At 47.2% G+C, this 23,168-nt stretch overlaps 1 protein-coding gene across 1 annotated transcript in view; it reads right to left on the bottom strand.

Annotated features, from left to right (window-relative positions):
- The window catches only part of NRAS (NRAS proto-oncogene, GTPase), a 46,771-nt gene extending 24,439 nt beyond the window's left edge, over positions 1-22,332 (bottom strand). The window contains exon 1 of the mRNA XM_075335616.1: positions 22,196-22,332. The gene's annotated coding sequence lies outside the window, so the exon portion shown is untranslated. The remainder of the gene's footprint in view (positions 1-22,195) is intronic.
- Between the last annotated feature and the right edge of the window lie 836 nt (positions 22,333-23,168).

The following is a 23,168-nucleotide window of genomic DNA, read 5'->3' on the forward strand; positions in this document are numbered from 1 at the left end:
TACAAGCAGTGACACTTAGCCTCCTTCAGGTAGATGGACAGCTATGGATATGATTGGCGTATATGCAAAGAGCTTTTGCCTCCACATACGACTAACTTGGCTGCAAACAGGTGGTAACAATCTGACATGCACCATGGAAAAATATTTCCAAAAAATATATAGTGTATTATTTGGATTATAATATGCACTTTTCCTCCCAAAAATTAGGGAGGAAAATGAAGGGTGCGTCTTAAAATCTGAATGTAGATTACAGGGAGGTGTAGAATGAGCACTGTGCTGGCTGCGGTGGGCACTCTATGGAGCAGGGCTGTACTGCCTGCAGCGGGTAAGATGCTGTGTCAGCAGTATGGGGCTGTACTGGCTGCGGCAGGTGAGATTCTCTGTCGGCAGTGCGGGGTTGCGCTGGCTGCGGTGGGTGCTGTGTGGAGCAGGACGGTGTGGCGGGTGAGATGTTTTGTGGCGGTGCAGGGCTGCGCTGGCTGCGGTGGGTGCTGTGTGGAGCAGGACGGTGTGGCGATCTTCAAATAATGGCGCCAGGAGTCAGCGTGTGCGCAGATGGAGCTTGAGTCGAGAGCTTAATCGGCGCAGGTGCCAATTCCCAGTGGCATTATTTGAACATCACACCGCCGACAGCTGCACCGCTAGCCACACAGCAGCCAGCATTGCCATACCCCATTACCCCTCCTGCCTCCGGTGACCCCCACTGCACCACTGCTGGCGCCGCCCTACTGTAAGACACCAACGTCCACCGGAGTATAAGATGCACCCCATTTTTTTTGTCCTTTTTTATCTCTATATTTGGGTTGCGTCTTATAATACGAAAAATACGTTATAAATTTTATCATAGACCTAATAGCAAAAGTAATTAATTTTCTTGTGTTGTTTTCTTACTATGAGAGACCATAAGAAATAAGAGAATGGACTTACATAGCAACTTCCCTGCAAAGAACGATACAACCAGTGCCAAGTCATTTCCCAAAATGTGCCCGTCCGTCTGTTTATAAAAACAAGATTGTAGTTATGGAGAAATGTAACAACCAGTAAAATGAAACCACAGACATTAGTCTGCAGGCTTCCTTCTCTGTATGAGACGCACGTGAACTACTCAAATCGCACCGAAAGGGAGATTCTTGGAGCGGCTCTGGGGCCTCCTTCATATTCACAGGAGCCACACCTAACTGGTGGCCTGGGAAAAGCACCTGAACGCCAGGAAGGAAGCAGCAAGAAAGGAACAGACGCCTTCTTCTGGCAGATCTTCTCATCCCATAATATAACTCTCAAAGTCCAACTAGTCAGTGCAATCACCACGTACTGTACTTCTGTCTGTAAGAAGCCATGACGACACTAGTAAGAGCCTTTACTGAAACGTACAGGCTGCAGGGTTAATCAGATGAAACAAGAAAGGTGAGGCAAGATGCAGAGGAGGACATTCTCCTGCCCTCCGCCAGGTGAATGGCGCTTTATGCGTACGTATAACATTTAATTTTCAGTTAAAATGGCCATACGGGGCGTGTTTATTATTACAAAATGTGTTGTAGCTTTGATTGATAATGTTAATTTTAGCACATAATGTACTGAAGGGAAAAAAAAAAAAAGGAAAAAAATTCCAAGTAAAGTGAAAGTGTGAAAGCATGGTGAACAAAAGCATACCTTCAGTTTTGATATTGGATCTTTGATTGCAGAAAAAAAACAAAAACAAAAAGGTCCAGAAATGTGTGCGTCCTGTGATTGATGTGTGCAATAGGATAGGCCTTTGTAGATCGGGTCCTCTGTGTATATTCCTCCTCCTGCGTACTCTATGGTGTGCCCCCTTTATTTAAATATCTCGCTGTTGTTGCTGCTGTTGGCGGCGCGTGCGCATTGCTACAGTAATAATGTCTTCAGTAAAATAGCGCTAGAGTCCACACATTCGTGCACTGTGATCGCCAGTGCCATTGGAGAAGACAATGGAGCGGCAGGGGCGTGTGCGTAGGTGAAAAAAAATAAAATATATATCAGTCTAAGCATGCACAGATGCCGATCACAGTCTTCACCACAGTATTTTCAATAAAATGGAGCTGGAGATCTCAGTACGGAAATGCACGGAATCCGCTGCCATTTTAATGAAGACATCAATACTGTAGTAATGCACACGGGCCACCAACAGACGCAATGGCGGAATGAAATTTAAAAACAGGAAAGGACGCACATCATAGAGGATTCAGGAGGAGGTATATACACCAAGGACCAACCCACAAAGGTCCACACCGCTGCACACGTCAATCACAGGATGCACTAATTTGTGGACCTTTATGAATGTTTATTTCTGCAATCAAAAGATCCAACATCAAATCTGAAGGTACGGTTTTATTCACCATGCTAGTGCCAGTACGGCACTGCCTTTACTTTATATGGTGAAGTCCTTGTGTTTTAGTTCCCTTTAATATGAGCCTAAAGATGCTCTCTCTCCATAGCCATTTAAACAGATTTTCCAGATCACATTGCAGACGTCAGAGAGGAAAAAGGTGATAGGATCCACCAGGATATGAAGGTAATGGAGGAGAGATGTCACGGAAGATGAGACATACACATGACGGCAGACTACCTACTGGGTATGGAGACTCAGTTCCTGAACCAGTCCATATACCCACACCTAATTTAGGATATACTTTACCAGCAAGGGGTTAAAAAAGAATGTGTCATCAGAAAATGACCTATAGTTTAAATCAGATTTATAAAAGTTTTTCTTTCTTTTTTTTTTTTCTTAAGGGTATGTGCGCACATCTGCGTTCTGGTTGTCAAATAAAATGCAGCGTTTTGACACCATGTACGTTTTAAAATGCATTAAAGATGCATGATGGATGCAGTTTGGATGCGTTCCGGATGCTTGCACTCCCACAGACAGAGGGAAAAGCAACCAAAAACGCACAAAAGAAGCGACATGTTGCTTTTTAGAACGCAGCGATTTTGTCAAATATTTGGCATCCAAAACGCTGCGTTTAAAAAAAAGCAACGTGCGCATGGAATTTGCTTAATTCTCAGACTTTGCTGGGGATGCACAACGCATGCATTTATGCTGCAGTATAAAACGCTGTGCAAACGCACATAGCCTAATTATTACTGTTTATTTAAAAAGAGCAATTTTCACACTCTCTGCTGGGCTTATTACTAGACACATTCTCCCTGTTCTATACAGGAGATTTTTTTTCCAGCAATCTCATCATTACAGACAGAATCAGGACGAGCGATAACGCCTATATACAATAGATAAAGGATCCACCATGTACATCATCCTCCTCCCGCTGACTTCCCAACGGCTGCTGAAAACTGGGCATGAACACATCTATCCAAGGCAATATGGTCAGAATAATCTATGGCAGCTTATGCCTCATATGCAGGCATGCCTGGTGCCTCTTCTGTCTGTGGCACAAAGCACTCATGTTTCACCAGGTCTACTCATCAGAAGAAACCCTGGGAATGTCAGCAGGTCGGAGGCAGCTCACAGGGTTCCTCGAAATCAGTTCATCTCTATTCATAGTATGAAAAATGTAAAAAACATTTTTTTAAATATATTCAACATAAAAACCTGATTGAATGGGTCAGCATGCTTTCATATGACGTGTATCCTGCATTTTCCCCCTTTCTCTTGAGCGAGCTGATGGGAAGTGACTAGCTGCTCTCCATTAGTCAGCACACAGAGGACCAGCAGCATCCTGGAGGGAATAATGCAGCAATCCTGAGCTGTGTATTCAATAGAGGGACAGTTCAGCACAATCTTTCCGAGTCTCTCTCTTCCTCTTTTCTGACTCCTCATTTCTGAATATAAAATGCAGTGAAACCTGACGTTAGAGACAAGCGGATCTATTCGCGGGGCTCTTGTCCAGTAGCCAGGTTAGTGTTACCTGGCAGCTAAACTGGCGGCCTGTGAACCGCTCACCTTCCGGAGCGGCTTTTTATTAGCCAGTGCTTGCATGACAGCATCCGTGTGTCACCCGCAAACATGACATCTCTCCAGCCTTGACATATCAATGGTGTCCTCAGCACAGTAAAAGATTGGAGGGCCGAAACGCGTAGTCTGAGGAGACTGACTAAATATATCATGAATTTTTGGGTTTCATGTAAATAAAGATAATTTGTAATTTCTGCATAACGTTTGGTGATCCCATTTGTCGCACACCATCTTTCTCGTTTTTTTGGATTATATCATATAGGTATGTGCCTTTGGCTTGATCCCGTTTACCTCAGCCGTGGTGCCCTCATATACCCTTCTCTTTGATTTTACTTTAATTGAATAAAGCGTCGGTTTTTATCATTTATTATGGAGATTAGCTGGATTATTTCTGGCTGCTGCTTTATCCATGTCGGGCTCCGAAGCATTCACTGGAGACACCCTCCGGTGTGGTGAGCTGACGCATTCTATATATTTTTATTTCTTTTTAATAAAATGAAAGAAAAACTAAAGATATAACTAACATCATTTACATTACATACTCATGTTAGGATTATACAATATACAGTACATAGGGGTGGCTTACCACAAGAACACCTGAAGAAGCACATTACCCCCTAAAATGTAGCCACAGAGAGCCTGTCTGTCAAAGGCTTGATCAGTCAACCACTTCCCCTCCAAATACATGTTCAGCCAAATGTACATGTTTGGTTCGTCGTTTGTGGAAGTTTATCGTCAAGGAGGGCATAAAGGTCATTTAGTCAAGCGCCTAATCCTTTTCTCCCCTACTTCAATGATCAGGAGAGAATAACACATTAGATGGATAGTTGACTGGCCTCCTTTACTATAATGTGGATTTGGGCTTTTAACTTCAGTCATATTAAATGGCCCATGTTTCTTGCACAAGCAGTCAACATTTAAAGGTCTAACGGGGAACATTTCTCCTTCCGGAGAGTGCCAAGCAGGCATAAGGAGACTTCAAATAGCATCTTTAGAGATCCCTTGAACTGTATCGCCACCTGTGGAGTGTAGCAATCCTAAAAGTCAATATCGACCCTTTAACGAGCCTTGTCCTGTGACTTAAGGTATCGTCACACTAAGCGACGCTCCAGCGATCCCACCAGCGATCTTACCTGGCAGAGATCGCTGGAGCGTCACTACATGGTCCCTGTGAGCTGTCAAACAGGTAAGATATCACCAGCGACCAGCCCCCAGCGACGCGTGGAAGCGATGTTGTGCTTGGTAACTAAGGTAAATATTTACCTTGGTTACCAGCGCACACCTCTTAGCGCTGGCTCCCTGCACTCGTACCCAGAGTACACATCGGGTTAATAAGCAAACCGCTTTGCTTATTTACCCGATGTGTACTCTGGCTACGAGTGCAGGGAACCAGCACTGACAGCCTGAGAGCGGCGGACGCTAGTAACCAAGGTAAATATCGGGTAACCAAGCAAAACGCTTCGCTTGGTTACCCGATATTTACCTTGGTTACAACTTACCGCAGGCTGTCAGAAGCCGGCTCCCTGCACATTCAGATCGTTGCTCTCTCACTTTCACACACAGCGATGTGTGCTTCACAGCGGGAGAGCAACAACTAAAAAATGGTCCAGGACATTCAGCAACAACCGGCGATCTCACAGCAGGGGCCAGGTTGTTGTTGGATGTCACACACAGCGACATCGCTAGCAAGATCGCTGTTGCGTCACAAAAACCGTGACTCAGCAGTGATGTTGCTAGCGATGTCGCTTACTGAGACGTGGCATTTAGGATAAAAGCCGATACAGAAACTCCATTTACAGACGTGCAAAGCAGGAGATCTGATTTGGCTAGATGAGAGGCCCCTGAGTGTGGTTCTAAGGGGGAACTTCTCTTCTTTTCTGAAAAAAACTACAGTTAGGTCTAGAAATATTTGGACAGTGACACAATTTTCGCGAGTTGGGCTCTGCATGTCACCACATTGGATTTGAAATGAAACCTCTACAACACAATTCAAGTGCAGATTGTAACGTTTAATTTGAAGGTTTGAACAAAAATATCTGATAGAAATTGTACACATTTCTTTACAAACACTCCACATTTTAGGAGGTCAAAAGTAATTGGACAAATAAACCAAACCCAAACAAAATATTTTTATTTTCAATATTTTGTTGCGAATCCTTTGGAGGCAATCACTGCCTTAAGTCTGGAACCCATGGACATCACCAAACGCTGGGTTTCCTCCTTCTTAATGCTTTGCCAGGCCTTTACAGCCGCAGCCTTCAGGTCTTGCTTGTTTGTGGGTCTTTCCGTCTTAAGTCTGGATTTGAGCAAGTGAAATGCATGCTCAATTGGGTTAAGATCTGGTGATTGACTTGGCCATTGCAGAATGTTCCACTTTTTTGCACTCATGAACTCCTGGGTAGCTTTGGCTGTATGCTTGGGGTCATTGTCCATCTGTACTATGAAGCGCCGTCTGATCAACTTTGCGGCATTTGGCTGAATCTGGGCTGAAAGTATATCCCGGTACACTTCAGAATTCATCCGGCTGCTCTTGTCTGCTGTTATGTCATCAATGAACACAAGTGACCCAGTGCCATTGAAAGCCATGCATGCCCATGCCATCACGTTGTCTCCACCATGTTTTACAGAGGATGTGGTGTGCCTTGGATCATGTGCCGTTCCCTTTCTTCTCCAAACTTTTTTCTTCCCATCATTCTGGTACAGGTTGATCTTTGTCTCATCTGTCCATAGAATACTTTTCCAGAACTGAGCTGGCTTCATGAGGTGTTTTTCAGCAAATTTAACTCTGGCCTGTCTATTTTTGGAATTGATGAATGGTTTGCATCTAGATGTGAACCCTTTGTATTAACTTTCATGGAGTCTTCTCTTTACTGTTGACTTAGAGACAGATACACCTACTTCACTGAGAGTGTTCTGGACTTCAGTTGATGTTGTGAACGCGTTCTTCTTCACCAAAGAAAGTATGCGGCGATCATCCACCACTGTTGTCATCCGTGGACGCCCAGGCCTTTTTGAGTTCCCAAGCTCACCAGTCAATTCCTTTTTTCTCAGAATGTACCCGACTGTTGATTTTGCTACTCCAAGCATGTCTGCTATCTCTCTGATGGATTTTTTCTTTTTTTCAGCCTCAGGATGTTCTGCTTCACCTCAATTGAGAGTTCCTTAGACCGCATGTTGTCTGGTCACAGCAACAGCTTCCAAATGCAAAACCACACACCTGTAATCAACCCCAGACCTTTTAACTACTTCATTGATTACAGGTTAACGAGGGAGACGCCTTCAGAGTTAATTGCAGCCCTTAGAGTCCCTTATCCAATTACTTTTGGTCCCTTTAAAAAGAGGAGGCTATGCATTACAGAGCTATGATTCCTAAACCCTTTCTCCGATTTGGATGTGAAAACTCTCATATTGCAGCTGGGAGTGTGCACTTTCAGCCCATATTATATATATAATTGTATTTCTGAACATGTTTTTGTAAACAGCTAAAATAACAAAACTTGTGTCACTGTCCAAATATTTCTGGACCTAACTGTATTTCCACTTTTTAAAAGGCGATAGCCAAAAATAATGGAATGCAGCTATACAGTTTTTGCAGGTATATGTTGTAATATCGGAGGCCACATGCCCCATATAGCACCATCAGGAGCAGCTTGTCACAAATGTCACCTGTTCTGGGAACATCTGGAAATATTTACATAGGTATGGCCGAAATATTTTGACATTTTGCTTGTATAAAAGGTGCATAGTGTAGGTTACAGTTAATGTTCTCCTTTCAATTCTATACAGATTTCATCTTTTTTGGGTGATATTAGTCTATTGTGTATGAATGTATTTAGTCATGACCACCTACTAGATCTCTATTTGTTAAAAAGACCTCAGTTGTATTACCATGGCTTACCTTTAGGATGCACCATCCCATGCCCCCATATACAAATGTGGCATTTTTAAAGCACCATTCCAGTGTCTTGTTTTTTGAGGGGTAGGGGGATTCAGCGCTGGAGTGGCGTTTTAAAGATAAATCCCCTGCCCCTGTTATTATACTCCCCTGACACCATCTTCACCCTTTTTTTGTTGCTACTCTGGTCCCACGGCACTATCTTGTGAGTTTAACTTCAAATGGCCGGAAGTCAGAAGTTACGTCACAAGAGCTCAATGTAACTATGAGAGCCAGATCGAGGCTTTCCTAGAGTTGGATTGATTTTTAACCTTGGCACACTATGAAACATTGGAGTTGTGGGAAGGTCACAAATCAACAGAGACCAATGGGAAAAAAAGATGAAGATGGTGGCAGGTGAGTATACCACAGGGGGCAGGGGACTTATATTTACAACATCCCTCCAGCATTGAAATACAAAAACAAAATGCTGGAGTGGTGCTTTAAATGTTGTGCTCTAGTCATTCATTTGTAAACCTGCCTGATGAAGGGACAACTGTGCTCTAAAAACCTAATATAATTTTTCTGATTAACCAATAAAAGTATAACTCAAATAGCACTAGAATATGTGTCTTATTTGCATACAAGTATCTAGAGAATATTTGTCTGTAGAAGGCAGATTGTACCTCTCTTCAGCGAACAATGAGTGTCTGCATGTAACAGTGAAGCATGGTGGAGGGTCCTTGCAGGCTTAGACCTGGAGCTCAGCAAATGGAGCCAGAGATTTGGTCAGGTTTAATTATGTCCTCAATAATGAGAAATAGAGGCAGATACTTATCCATCATGTAATATCATAAGGAAGGAGTCTTGATGGCGTCCATATTTGTTCTGCAGCAGTACGACGAGCCCAAACATACACCCAGTCATTACAGGGGCTGCCCAGCCTTCTAATAAGTCTATCATCAATATGTTAGGCCTCCTTCACACATCTGTGTTTAAACACATGAAAAAATGGTACCGTGTAATCAGAGTTTTGTCCATTTGTCCATTTTCACCATCATTGTGTCATCAGTGTTTTTTCATGGATGGATCATTAAATACCTAAATTACAACACTTCTATACTTTGCAATGTTAAAACCGTACAGCAGATTGATATAGGCCATCTGTGTTTCATGAACCCATAGACTTGTACTGGCCATTGTCATCTGTGCTGATGATAACAAAAACGGACATGTGAAGAGCCCTATAGGTTATAATGGGTACATAAAAATCAATTACGGAGGGAAAAAAAACGAAAAAGGGTCATTAACAATTATACATTTTATTGATTTAAAAACTTGACAAAAAAATTTGGGAGAAATGGGGCGTCACACGCACTATAAAATACACACAATGTGCCAGAATCCTAATAAGTCCAATATACACAACGGTACATGGCTATATAATGTCACATACAGAGGTAAACAGCAAAGATAATTGGGCATATATCACACAATACATCTGATTGTTTTTCTTTTACAAGTGGTGAGGAAAAGGGTATCTCCACTCCACATATGAAGACTGCCAGGTATCAATGATATCACAGCAAATGAAAGGAAGAAAATAAAAAATAAAGTGCAGAAAGATATACCCCTCCATATTGCTGCTACTATAATAGTATCACTGAATACATGTATGATAGTATAGTGCTATCAATTGCCACAGCCCTAAGGTATATATACTCCTGGAATCTTTATTGCCAGTAGATGCTATAGCCATATGACTCATTAATAGCCAATAGTAACAGTATTGTTGTCAAGATACATACATGTTATCAATATGAAGATACATAAGTGTACATGGAAGTAATCAAAAGGTATTACCAGATCTGGACCCAGGAGCAATGTGCTTACGGCGCCCACCCCAACACGCGTTTTGGCATCTACCTTCTAACCCTCAAACACCCCCTGAGGAAGTGACGAAACATGCGTTGGGGTACAGGGACACCAGATTCACAGACCGAATTGCTGATAACCCACCTTAGAGGTAATTTGATGCTTTTAGTCTGGCTCGTCATAGATTACAGGTTCAGTGATACTAGTCCGGCTACATTTGTCTCCTGTTAATTGGTGGTTTGCATTATTTGTGTTATTGTGGTTTTTGTTGATGCCTCTTCAGAGTGAGGTCCCCTACTGTTATGTCCTATGTATTTATTTCAATAAATTGATGTGCATTTATTTTCTAGTTGGCACTATTTGTTTAAATCCCTCCCTCCACTGCACTTGGCTTATTACTGGGAGGGGAATAGACACTTTGATATTCAGTTTTCACTAGCTGACTTCATTATCTTGTGGACAATTTTTCATGATTATTTATCTGTGCCGAGTATCGTAATATGGGGGGACCCTACACCAATTTTGTTATTTTTACACCAATATACATACACAGACAGCATGTGTGATTGGAAGCAGTCAGACGCTGTCACACAGGGTGGGGGCGCTGTCTGAATGCAATCAGACGCTGGGACTGTCAGTGGGTGGGGAAATCTTTAAAGCGGGAGAGGAGAAGGGGTTAACGCCGCGCATTTGCCAGACAAGATTTAAAACTGTTGATTAAAATTTCTTTTATTCCATAGGTCTACACGTTTTGAGGTATGGAACCTGTTCCTCAGGACTAAAATATCAACAATACATCAGTACAACAATACATATGCACTGCTTTCCCCACCAACAATACAGTGGGTGGGGAAAACAGTGCACATGTATGAAGGATAATGAGTGGCCCCATAAGTCGTCTGAGTGCACCGGAAGTAGTGTTACAGCCGTGCCGGAGACTGGCAAGTATAACGTGCCAGCTTTTCCCATTCTTTCTTTATTTTTCCTTTATTTATTTTTTTAATTACCTGCATTTCCAGATAGTTACCCGGAGTTCCCTGAAAACTCCAGGCCCGGGGTCGGTGCACGTACTTTTGAATCCGCGCAGATCTGGATTTTTACAGTCTGAGTCCGCCCATCACAAGTAGTCACACCAAATATTGATATGATTTCTCTTTTGTTTACTCAATTTGCATGTACTTAATAAAAGTAATTTTTTTAAACATTCTTACTTTCCAGACGTTTTAAGCAGATATGGAAAAATGCTGCACAGTATTATACAGTGGGGAAAAAAAGTATTTAGTCAGCCACCAATTGTGCAAGTTCATTCTCATGCTGACACACCCAGCCACTACCTATGATGCCAAGTGCAGGCCGCTCATCTTTTTAAGTGGGAGAACGTGCACAATTGGTGGCTGAATAAATATGTTTTTCTCCCCCAGAGAGTGTGTGTGTGTGTGTGTGTGTGTGTGTGTGCATATAATAAATATATATACACACACAGACACACAGACACACAGACACACTTAACAAAAATATAAACGCAACACTTGTTTTAGCTATCTTTTCATTTTTCATGAGCTGAACCCTAAGATCTAGGCAACACCTGTGAGGTGGATGCATTATTTCAGCAAAGGAGAAGTTCTCACTAAGGCCCTGTGCGCACGCTGCGGATTTTGCCACGGATTCGCCGCAGAAAATGTGTCTAAACATTGCTGCAGTCATTCCCCAGCAAATCCTATGGGTTTTAAAAAAATGCTGTGCGCACAATGCGTTTTTTTTTTTATACCCGCGGACTTTACGCTGCGGAATTAGTCTATGTGCCCACGGGAGCTTGTTTCTGCGGATTTTGCAGCGGAAAAAATGCGGATTTTTCTGGATTTTCCAGATAAATCCGCAGGTTTTAGCATGTACAGTCACTCCCCATGTTATCCTATGGGACATGGGGAGTGCTGTGTCCATGCTGTGGAAAGTGCGGCTGCCGAACATGCTGCGGATTTCTGCATCCGCATGTATAATTGCATGTCAATTATTCATGCGGAATTACCTTCGGATGTGCTGGCCCTCCGCTATGGAGATAAGAGGCCGCATGTTTCCCGCAGCTATTCCGCTAAAATCTAGCAGCTAAAAATAGCTGCGGACGCTGGCGGGCAGCTGCGGGAAACATGCGCTCGTACCTGCAGATACATCCACAGGTACGAGCGCCCGTGGGCACATAGACTTAATGAGCATGTCACTTCTCGGTACCTGCGGTTTTTGCTATAGAAAATGGTAAGAATCCACAAGGACCAACTTGCGGAAAATCCACGGCAAACCGCATGTGGATTTCTTTGCAGTTTTGGTGTGTTTTTTTACCGTAGATGCGTGATTCTTTAAGAAGGTCCGGATTTTTCTGCAGAAAAAGGCACTTTCTAGTGCGCACATGGCCTTACACTGATTTATATAAATTTGTGACAATATTTGAGAGAATAAGGCCTTTTGTGCACATAGAAAAAGCCTTAGGCCGGTTTCACACTTGCATTGAACGGCATCCGTTGCTATCCGTCGCCTTGAGGAATTACGGTAACCATTGCAGGAAACCGTTTTATTCCTCATAGACTTCTATTCGGTACGGATAGGAACGGATGGCCTTGCGTTGCATCCGTCAGTCAACGCTGCGTTGCATCCGACTGGCGGATGGAACGCTGCATGTAGCGTTTTTCTGTAAGTGGCGGAGTGTCAAAAAAGCGCAACCTGCAGGATTCCGTCGGCGTCCGTTGTTTTTATAATGGACGCCTATGGTGGCGGATTGCGTTAGAATCAGTTATTTGACGGATTCCGTTAACATAACCGTCTTTACACAACTGCCGCATGCTCAGATGTGTAAAGTGCAGAAATAAAAAACTAACGGATTGCGTTATTTTGTACGATCCGTTGCATCAGTCACACAACGCAATGCAACGGATGCCATTCAATGCAAGTGTGAAACTAGCCTTAGATCTTTGAGTTCAGCTCAAGAAAAATGGGAGCAAAAACAGAAGTGTTGTGTTTAGATTTTTGTGTATGTGTTGAATCTCCATAGATTGTAACCAAGCAGTGCTTACTCACACAGCTGCACATACACGGTTACTAGCCAGGCACAGTGCTCTAGCCATCACTGCATTGTACAGAGGTCACAGCGGGGAGCCACACCCTTCTAACATTTCCTATACACAAACTTCTGCAAATTCACATAAAGGACATCCCAATTGTGATCCCAGTGGGAAGTCTCGGGAAGCCAAACATCTCATTCACAACTTGTGCAGAGTAACTGCACCAATACCATCAGGTAGAGAGACACATGCAGAGTTTGTATAGTTCCACTTTTTGGTGCAAACATACAGTAGCTTCACCAGATACAAGCTGGTTTGTAGTTAGAACCTATAGGGTCACCATTATGCATTATATGGTATTGTCTCTCTAAACATACAATTTATCCTATTTAAGTCTGTCAGCTGCACCCCACTATACCCCCGCCCCATTAATCTTAAGGGGGAGAGAGACAGAGAGGGAGGGGGAGAGGGGGGCAGAGAGGGAGAGGGGGGCAGAGAGGGAGAGGGGGGCAGAGAGGGAGAGGGGGGCAGAGAGGGAGAGGGGGGCAGAGAGGGAGAGGGGGGCAGAGAGGGAGAGGGGGGCAGAGAGGGAGAGGGGGGCAGAGAGGGAGAGGGGGACAGAGAGGGAGAGGGGGACAGAGAGGGAGAGGGGGACAGAGAGGGAGAGGGGGACAGAGAGGGAGAGGGGGAGGGTTGGGAGAAATATAGAACACTGGGGAGGCTGAGGGCATAGACATCACTGGGGGGTAAATACATCATTGACGGGGAGCACAGACATAGCTGGGGGGGCATAAACATTGCTGGGGAGGGCTGAGAGGAATATACAGCACTAGGGAAGCAGCAGGGCATAGACGTCACTGGGGGTACATACATCACTGGGAGTATATACACATCACTGGGTTGCACAGACAAGACTGGGGGGCATAAATATTGCTGGGGTTATATACATAGCTGGGGGCAGACAGCCCTGGGGGATGCCGGAGGGACACAGACAGCCCTGGGGGCACAGAGAATGATGGTAGAGGCTGAAGGCACAGACAGACCTGGGAGAGGCTCGGGGCACAGAGATCACTGGGGAGACTGGGGGGGCACAGCTCACGGGGGGGGGGGGGCACAGATCACTGGGGAGACGGCACAGAGATCACTGGGGAGACGGCAAAGAGATCACTGGGGAGACGGCACAGAGATCACTGGGGAGACGGCACAGAGATCACTGGGGAGACGGCAAAGAGATCACTGGGGAGACGGCACAGAGATCACTGGGGAGACGGCACAGAGATCACTGGGGAGACGGCAAAGAGATCACTGGGGAGACGGCGCAGAGATCACTGGGGAGACGGCGCAGAGATCACTGGGGAGACGGCGCAGAGATCACTGGGGAGACGGCGCAGAGATCACTGGGGAGACGGCGCAGAGATCACTGGGGAGACGGCGCAGAGATCACTGGGGAGACGGCACAGAGATCACTGGGGAGACGGCACAGAGATCACTGGGGAGACGGCACAGAGATCACTGGGGAGACGGCACAGAGATCACTGGGGGCGCTTGGAGGCAGTTAGAGAACTGGGGGAGGCCTGGATCACTGAGTGCTGGAGGTGGCTGCGGGCACGGAGAGCACTGCCAGCGCGCACAGAGAGGAGCAGCTTCCGCCGTCCACAAGGAGCCACCGCCGGGTACAGGGAGCTGCCACTGACGCCGCCGGGTACAAGGAGCCGCCGCCGGGCACAGGGAGCCGCCGCCGGGCACAGGGAGCAGCCACCGCCGCCGGGCACAGGGAGCAGCCACGAACAAGGAGCCACCGCCGCCGGGCACAGGGAGCAGCCACGAACAAGGAGCCACCGCCGCCGGGCACAGGGAGCAGCCACCGCCGCCGGGCACAGGGAGCAGCCACCGCCGCCGGGCACAGGGAGCAGCCACCGCCGCCGGGCACAGGGAGCAGCCACCGCCGCCGGGCACAGGGAGCAGCCACCGCCGCCGGGCACAGGGAGCAGCCACCGCCGCCGGGCACAGGGAGCAGCCACAGCCGCCGGGCACAGGGAGCAGCCACCGCCGCCGGGCACAGGGAGCAGCCACCGCTCGGGGGCCGCAGGAAAAGTCGTCGCGGGCCGCATACGGCCCGCGGGCCGGAGGTTCCCCACCCCTGCTATAGATACACTCCGGTTAGGTGTGCAGTAAGAACAGGCTAAACCACGTGTGGAAATCCCGGCTAGGTCATGTGCTCACAGTGAGTAACTGCAGCAGAATTTTCTGCAGCAAATGTCAGGGTGACGTCAGTAGTGCTGTAGGGGGAAAAAAGCGCAATAGGGTCTTACCCGGTCCACGGACGATGTTGTGGAAGACCCTCTGCAGCCGATTTTCTGGGGCCGCTGCTAAACCACATAAAACCACTCACATGCGATCATAGGGGGTTGTGACTGGCACAACCCTACCAGGTGAGTATCTCTTTACAGCATCTGTGGTTTTTAGCGCGGCATTTAAAACCGGTTTTCTATTTGATTTATAGGGTGACGTCAGGAAAGATGCTGGGTAGAAAACGTGCATTGTTATTCACATTTACTTCCCCCATTGTTTTGAAGGAGTGAGAAACACTGCAAAGATAACAAGAAATGACGTGCTGCAGATTTGGGAAAAGAACAAAACACTGATGCTTCAACTCTACAAGGAAAAAATAGGCAGCACATGCATGAACGTCTGTCCTATGTCACTTAACTGCTTCAGGGTTCGGAAACTGGAGTAATTAGAGGAATTAACATGCTCATTCTTTGGGCGACTTTGTTCAAAAACAGCTCTCTCTTTACAGTTGAAAATTAAGGAAAAGACGCTGATGGTGGAGCTGCTACAAAAAAAGACTGAAAAACCCCTGGCAAAGCCGCTATAGTAAAAAGAGCACCAGCTTTCTCCTTAAAGGGGTTGTCCAAAATTGGGGTCACTAAATGTGAGTACAGACTTGCGAATCCTCACAGTGAGCAAAGTGCGCACTGTCAGGATTCTCCAGAGCTGAGTGCGGGTGGTCATACTGCCAGCCATATTCTCACTAGATTGTATCCGGCCTCGCTCAAGTCACTGCATTGTGTGAGGCTATGCACTACTAGTGGGCAAGTGATCGCATGTATGCAAATCGCACGGCTGCAGTCACGCGCCAGATAGATGACTAATAGGTGAGAATAGACGTAGAGCAGACAGCCTATGGCTATGTGCGCACAGTGCATTTTTCGCGGCGTTTTTGCGTGTTTTTCGGGTGCGTTTTTGGCCTCAAAACTGCAGGACTTTGCTTCCCCAGCAAAGTCTATGAGTTTTCATTTTTGCTGTCCGCACACATCTGTTTTTTTCAGCTGCGTTTTTGTGGTGCCACAAAAACGCAGCATGTCAATTATTCCCGCGTTTTTCACTGCGCTTTTCATCCATTGAGTTCAATGGGATGTTGAAAGACGCAATGAGAAACGCAAATAGCTGCGTTTTGGTGCGTTTCTAAGACCAAAAACGCAGCTATAAACGCAGGAGGTGGGTAGTAAAGTGACGTGTACAGGAAGAGGATTCCTTCTGTCAGTATATACAGAAGCGTGAATCCTCCCGGTACCGTCACTGCCGCGTCCACCTCCCGTCATGTGCATGTATGCTGCCGTGCGGCGCCATGTCTGGGCGGGAGGTGGAAGCGGCTGCGAAAACAAAAGTTAACAGTAGAAAAAAAAAAAAAAGTTATACTCACCTGTCTGCAGCCTCCCGGTGCCATGCCCGCTCCCATCTCCTCTCACGGTATTGCCGCTCCGACTGTGTGCAGGCGGCCGGGAAACCTCCGATGGATGCAGGACCTGGCGATGGATCACCTGATGCGGTCACCTGACGCATCAGGTGATCGTAAGTATCGCGGTGACGCCAGCGCCCGGCCGGCTTCACCTATCAGCGGATGCGTCAGGAGACTTCATCCCTGATTACCGGCAGCTGCTGCAGCGATCGGACGGGATCAGACTCCCGCCCCATCGCTGCAGGAGCTGCCGGTAATCAGCACATAAGTGAGTATTATTTTTTTTTGCACCGATGCATCTGCTGATCGTATAATCGGCTTTTATACAATCAGCTGATGTGTGATGTGATTCAGGCACTTGATCCTGACACATCATCTGATCGCTTTGCCTTCCAGCAAACCGATCAGATGATATTGGATCCGGATTGGACGGCGCGGGAACCTGACCCAGGATTACTGCGGAGGGGGGTTCTTTATTTCAATAAAGATGGAGTCACTAATTGTGTTGTGTTTTATTTCTAATAAAAATATTTTTCTGTGTGTTGTGTTTTTTTTTTATCTTTACTAGAAATTCATGGTAACCATGTCTAATATTGGCGTGACACCATGAATTTCGGGCTTAGGGCCAGCTATTCAGCTAGCCCTAACCCCATTATTACCCGGCGAGCCACCCGGCATCAGGGCAGCTGGAAGAGTTGGATACAGCGCCAGAAGATGGCGCTTCTATGAAAGCGCCATTTTCTGGGGTGGCTGCGGGACTGCAATTCACAGCGGGGGTGCCCAGAAAGCATGGGCACCCTGCACTGTGGATTCCAATCCCCAGCTGCCTAGTTGTACCCGGCTGGACTCAAAAATTGGGCGAAGCTCACGTCATTTTTTTTTTTAAATTATTTCATGAAATTCATGAAATAATTTAAAAAAAAAAAAAGGGCTTCCCTATATTTTTGGTTCCCAGCCGGGTACAAATAGGCAGCTGGGGGTTGGGGGCAGCCCGTACCTGCCTGCTGTACCCGGCTAGCATACAAAAATATGGCGAAGCCCACGTCATTTTTTTTGTTTGGGGGGGCAAAGAAATCCTGCATACAGTCCTGGAAGGAGGATGCTGAGCCTTGTAGTTCGACAGCTGCTGTCTGCTCTCCTGCATACACTATTGGATGGAGGATGCTGAGCCTTGTAGTTCTGCAGCTGTCTGCTCTTCTGCATACACTAGTGGAGAATGAAGAACACATTGAAGAAGGAAATGACATCAGACCTTTTTTTTTGTTCACTGATAAACGCATAAGGACGCAGTGAGCAAAAACGCAGCAAAACGCGTGCGTTTTTTGCCGCGTTTTTTCGACGCAGGTGCGTTTTTGTGCGTTTTTAGCAGCCAAAAACGCACAAAAACGCAGCGTCAAAAAAACGCAGTGTGCGCACATAGCCTATGGCAGTTTTGTGCACTCAACTTTCTCATGGCAAGTCAATACAGCATTTTTATCTTTCCTGAATCATTAACACAAGGTAGTTAACACACACACATTATATATGTATATATATATATATATATATATATATATATATATATATATATATATATATATATATATATATATATATATATATATATATATATATTATATACGCATACAATAACACATTCAGAAAAGTGGCAATAACTCAGAGCTCATTCAGACCCACCAGTAGGGCTGAGCGGATATGGACTGTAAAACTCCGGATCCGCACGGTTTCAAGCTCTCTGAGTGCCGGACCCGGACACGGGATTCCGGGTGCATGATCCGCATTCGGCAATTAAAAGTAAAAATAAACAAAAGAAGAAATAAGTTAGAGTTTCATACTTACCGAGACTCGGTGTTATGGCGATACACTGCTTCCAGGTCGCGCTTCACTTCCTGTACATACACACAGCTTTCTGTGTTTTCCACACCCACTGACCGTCCTCTTGTCTGTGATTGGTTGCAGTCTGACACGCCCCCAGCCTGTGACAGTCATCGCTCATTGCGGCTCAGTCATAGTCATAGGCTACACTCAGAGCTGGCAGTCTTTTCTATTGCTGCTCGCTCTGAGATGTAGCAGAGCTGGATGTGTCGTCATGGGACCTCGTGTGGATTATGCCGGAGCTGCAGGCTATTGGGGGTTAAGAAAGTGGTGAAGGAGGGTGTGTGTTTGTATTTTATTCCAAATAAAGGATTGTTCTCTGTGTCTGTGATTATTTACATTCACTTACAGGTTAGTGTGATGCAGGTATCCCATAGACGCCTGTGCCATCACACTAACCTAGGGCTTAGTAGCAGCTGTGCGCTGTTACTAACCCCTGATTAGCAAGATTGGCACCGCTCCAGGACAACGGGAAGGGCCGGTATCGCACCAGGATTGTCACATCTAATAGATTCGGCAATACGGAGCCGCTGTGGGCTGGAATATACCAGCCCCCAGCCGGTGTTATCATGGCTGGGAATAAAAATTGGGGGGGGGACCACACGTCGGGGTTTTTTAAATTATTTTTTTAAATAAAAAAAAGCCGCATGCGGTTTTTCTTAAGCCGCAGTCACACTTGCGAAGGACTCCCGCGAGTCTGACATTGCAGCACAGCCGCACACTTCTGACAGGAGCATTCATGTGTTTCTAGGTACATGCACACATATTCAGAGAACGGCAGACTGTGCCGGGTGAGGTCATGCCTGGCACAGCTGCATACTTCTGACAGGAGAGTGCATGTGTTTCTAGGTACATACACGCTCATGTTCAGACAGTGGCAGGCTGTGCCGGGTGAGGTCATGGCAGACCCGCACTCTTCTGACATCACCGGCACAGCCGCACTCATCTGACAGGAGCGTGCATGTGTTTCTAGGTACATGCACACTCACCATACCGACCCGCAGACACTTACACTGTTTTCCCCGCCCACCGGCCGTCCTCTCGTCTGTGATTGGTTGCAGCCTGTGACAGTCTCTACTCCAGTCATTGCGGCTCAGTAATAGGCTACACTCAGAGCTGCCGGTCTTCTCTATGGCTGCTAGCTGTGACATGTAGCAGAGATGGATGTGTCGTCATGGGACCTAGTGTAAATTACGCCGGAGCTGTAGGGCTGTGCTGGGGGTTAATAAAGTGGTGAAGAAGGGTGCGTTTTGTACTTTCTTTATTCCAAATAAAGGATTTTTCTGTGTGTGATTATTTACATTCATTTACAGGTTTGAGATGCAGGTATCTGATAGATGCCCGGCCTGAGCCATCACAACCTAGGGTTTAGTGGCAGCTGTGCGCTGCTATTAACCCCTTATTACCCCGATTGGCACTGCTCCAGGCCAACGGGAAGGACCGGTATCACACCAGAATTGTCACATCTAATAGATGCAGCAATACAGGGCGGTTGCGGGCTGAGAATACACCAGCCCCCCAGCCGGCTTTATCATGGCTGGGGATGAAAATTTGGGGGGGAGGGGGGGGGCCGGGGACCACATATCAGCTTTTTCTTTCTTATTTAACACACAAAAAAAAAAAGCCGGAGTCACACTTGCGAGGGATACACTGCATTCCCCGCCCACCAGCAGTCCTGCCACCTGTGATTGGCTGCACTCAGCTGACAGTCAGGGTGGTGGCGCGTCTAACTGCAACCTATTACACTCGCCGGTGGACGGGCAAAGTAGTGAATATTGAATTGTCGGCTCCGGAAGGTAAAAGCGTGACCCGGAAGGAGTGTGCGGCCATGACAGCGCCTGGGTGAGTACGCTGCGCTCGCTCCTACCCCCCTATCACCTCCACAAACATTTTTAATCTCCAGATTCCGGTCCCCATTGACTTTCATGGGCACCGGATTCTGGAGAGGATCAGACTCTTTAAAATCTGGCTGTGATCCGCCGGTCCCGGTTTTTGGCGTCTTCGATCAACTCTACCCACCAGTCCTAATACATTTACTTTACCTCACATCTTAATAGACTTAAAGGGAATCTGTCAGCAGGTTTTTGCCATCTAATCTGAGATCAGCATGATGTAGGCAAAGAGATCCTGAATCCAATGATGTGTCACTTAGATGACTGGGTGCGTCAATTCTGACACAGAATTTTAGATTTAGCAATGCAGCAGTGCTGGGAAAGCTCTCCCTGCCCAGACCAGACCAGACTCTGTATGTACAATGTCTATAGACAGGGAGCTGCTTATCAGAGACAGGGCGTGTCAGACTAAAAGGCACAAACCAATGGAGTCCAAGTAATGATAAGGTCCTGGTGTTAAAACAATCATTGCAAGTAAACAAGGAGCTGGTAATCTAAAGATAGCACTGAGGCATTGTTTTCTAAACCCTCTATACTTTGGTATTGTTTACTTTTGGTGCTTCTATGTCATTCTTTACAGGGCTTAAAAAATGGTGCAAAAAAAGTAGGTCCTGACCTAAATGTACATAGAAGCCATCGACAAAACTGCTGGAAAAAAAACTGTTGTGAAAAGGAACCTTTATAAGCATAAAGCCTGGGGCTGCACCACTGAGGAATCTCAAACAAGTCCCATTATGCTTTCTGTCAAGGTGCTGATCTTTTGGGCCAATTTTTTTTTTTTTTTCATAGGGAACGTGACCGCAAAAAAATGAAATAATATACATTTATTTTTCCCCTTCAGTCGTAGTAGTAATCTGTAGGTAAATAACATTTTAAACACGTGGAATGACTTCAGGAAGAAAAGATGTCAGGAAAAGAGCAGGGAGATTACAGTGAGCTCGCTGAGTAGAGAGCCGACTGCAGCACGGCGCTCCGCTGTCCCGCCAGTCGCACAGCACGGCGCTCCGCTGTCCCGCCAGTCGCACAGCACGGCGCCCTGCTATTTCTACCAGTCGCGCAATACAGCGTTGCACTATTCTGCCAGTCACGCAGTGCGATGTTCCGCTAAGGGGATGTCTGCACGCTGCAGTTTTGTCGTAATCACAAAAATGCACCCAGTCGCACAGTGCAACGCTTCGCCAATTCCGCCAGTCGCACAGTGCAACGCTTCGCCAATTCCGCCAGTTGCACAGTGCAACGCTTCGCCAATTCCGCCAGTCGCACAGTGCAACGCTTCGCCAATTCCGCCAGTCGCACAGTGCAACGCTTCGCCAATTCCGCCAGTCGCACAGTGCAACGCTTCGCCAATTCCGCCAGTTGCACAGTGCAACGCTTCGCCAATTCCGCCAGTTGCACAGTGCAACGCTTCGCTAATTCCGCCAGTCGCACAGTGCAACGCTTCGCTAATTCCGCCAGACGTAGACCATCAGCGGAGCGGAGGTGAAGCCGGCACATCTCGTTCAGGATGAGGCTCTGCGGACCCCCTGCTGGAATCAGTGGTACTCCCAGTGGATGGACCCCAGGAAATCATTTATCCCCGCGACAGAAATCGATATTTGGGGAAATTCCTTGTAACTAGATCTACAACATAGAAAGCTATTACTAAGTTCAGTCGCACTGGGAAGCCGCCTGAGCCGGGCACTGCAGGAAGGGGCACAGGACCGCGCACTCCTCCTGCACCCCGGGCATTCCCAGCCCCCTGTCCTGCAGGCACTGTGCCCCCTGCGCTGCGGCTTTCGTGGCAATGCGACTTTTCCCTCCGATTTTGCCTTTCCACCTGCACAAAGCTCTGATCAGGGCTGAACCTGGCGCCGCCGGTCCGGGAGTGCAGGCTCCCCTCGGCTCAGTATACAGTGCTGTCCTCACAGGCGATAGGATTCCCGGGATACGCGGAAACACGCGCGAAGTGGAGACACTCACCCTCCTCACCCGGCGCTGCGCCCCGCTCGGTCCATGCACCGGTCACTGTCCCTGGACTCCCGGCCACTCACTCTGTCCGGGCGCACCCTGCGCCCTCCTCCCCCCGCAGCCGCTTCCGCGTCCTCTGCTCCAACCCTCGCGAGATCTCCGCCCTCCGCTCACCTCGCCCTCCGACCGCTTCTGTGAGGACGGGGCTGCGCTCAGCTTACCACATGGGAACAGTCTGGCGTCATACATGTGGAGCATGACGACTCGGGGGTCCGCACCGAAATGGCATACATGTATTGGGGGCAGGGGCGTACATAGAAATCATGGGCCCTATAGCAGCAGCTCTAATTGCCCCTAACAAAAAAGAAAAAACTATTCAGCTGAGGAACATAAGAGCGTGTCTCACAACATTGCTGCCCGCACATAGAGTAATTATCCTCTCAGTGAAGCCCCTAGATCCCCCTTTCACTGCAGCCACAAAGTATAAGCAAACAAACGTGCCCCACAGGGAATTCCCCCACGGTACCCTCCCATGCACAGTATAGTGACCGTGCCGCACCCCACCCCCACCCCCACTTAGGCTAAGTTCACACTTCCGTTGTTTTGCTTCCGTCGCCTTGAGGAATTACGGTATCCTGCAAAATATTTTGCAGAAATCCATTTTTTCCCCATAGACTTCTATTAGCGACGGTTTGCGAAAGATGGCCTTGCGTTGCATCTGTCGCGGGCGGAGGAGGAGACGCTGCGCTCACCCACTGCTCGGGTCCGGCTGCTGCTGCTGCTCGGTGGTGGCTCGAGCGGTGGGCAGGATCCCGGGGACTCGAGCGGCGTTCCTCGCCTGTGAGTGAAAGGGGGTGGTGTGGTTTGGGGATATTGTCCGTGACGCCACCCACGGTTGTGGTGAGGTTGTGACACCACCGCTGCTCTGGACGGGGATCCCGGGAGCGATGACAGGGAGCAGCTTGGATGTTGGCTCTCCCCTCCG

This window comes from Anomaloglossus baeobatrachus, chromosome 2 (assembly GCF_048569485.1).
Source record: "Anomaloglossus baeobatrachus isolate aAnoBae1 chromosome 2, aAnoBae1.hap1, whole genome shotgun sequence".
Classification (NCBI taxonomy): Eukaryota; Metazoa; Chordata; class Amphibia; order Anura; family Aromobatidae; genus Anomaloglossus; species Anomaloglossus baeobatrachus.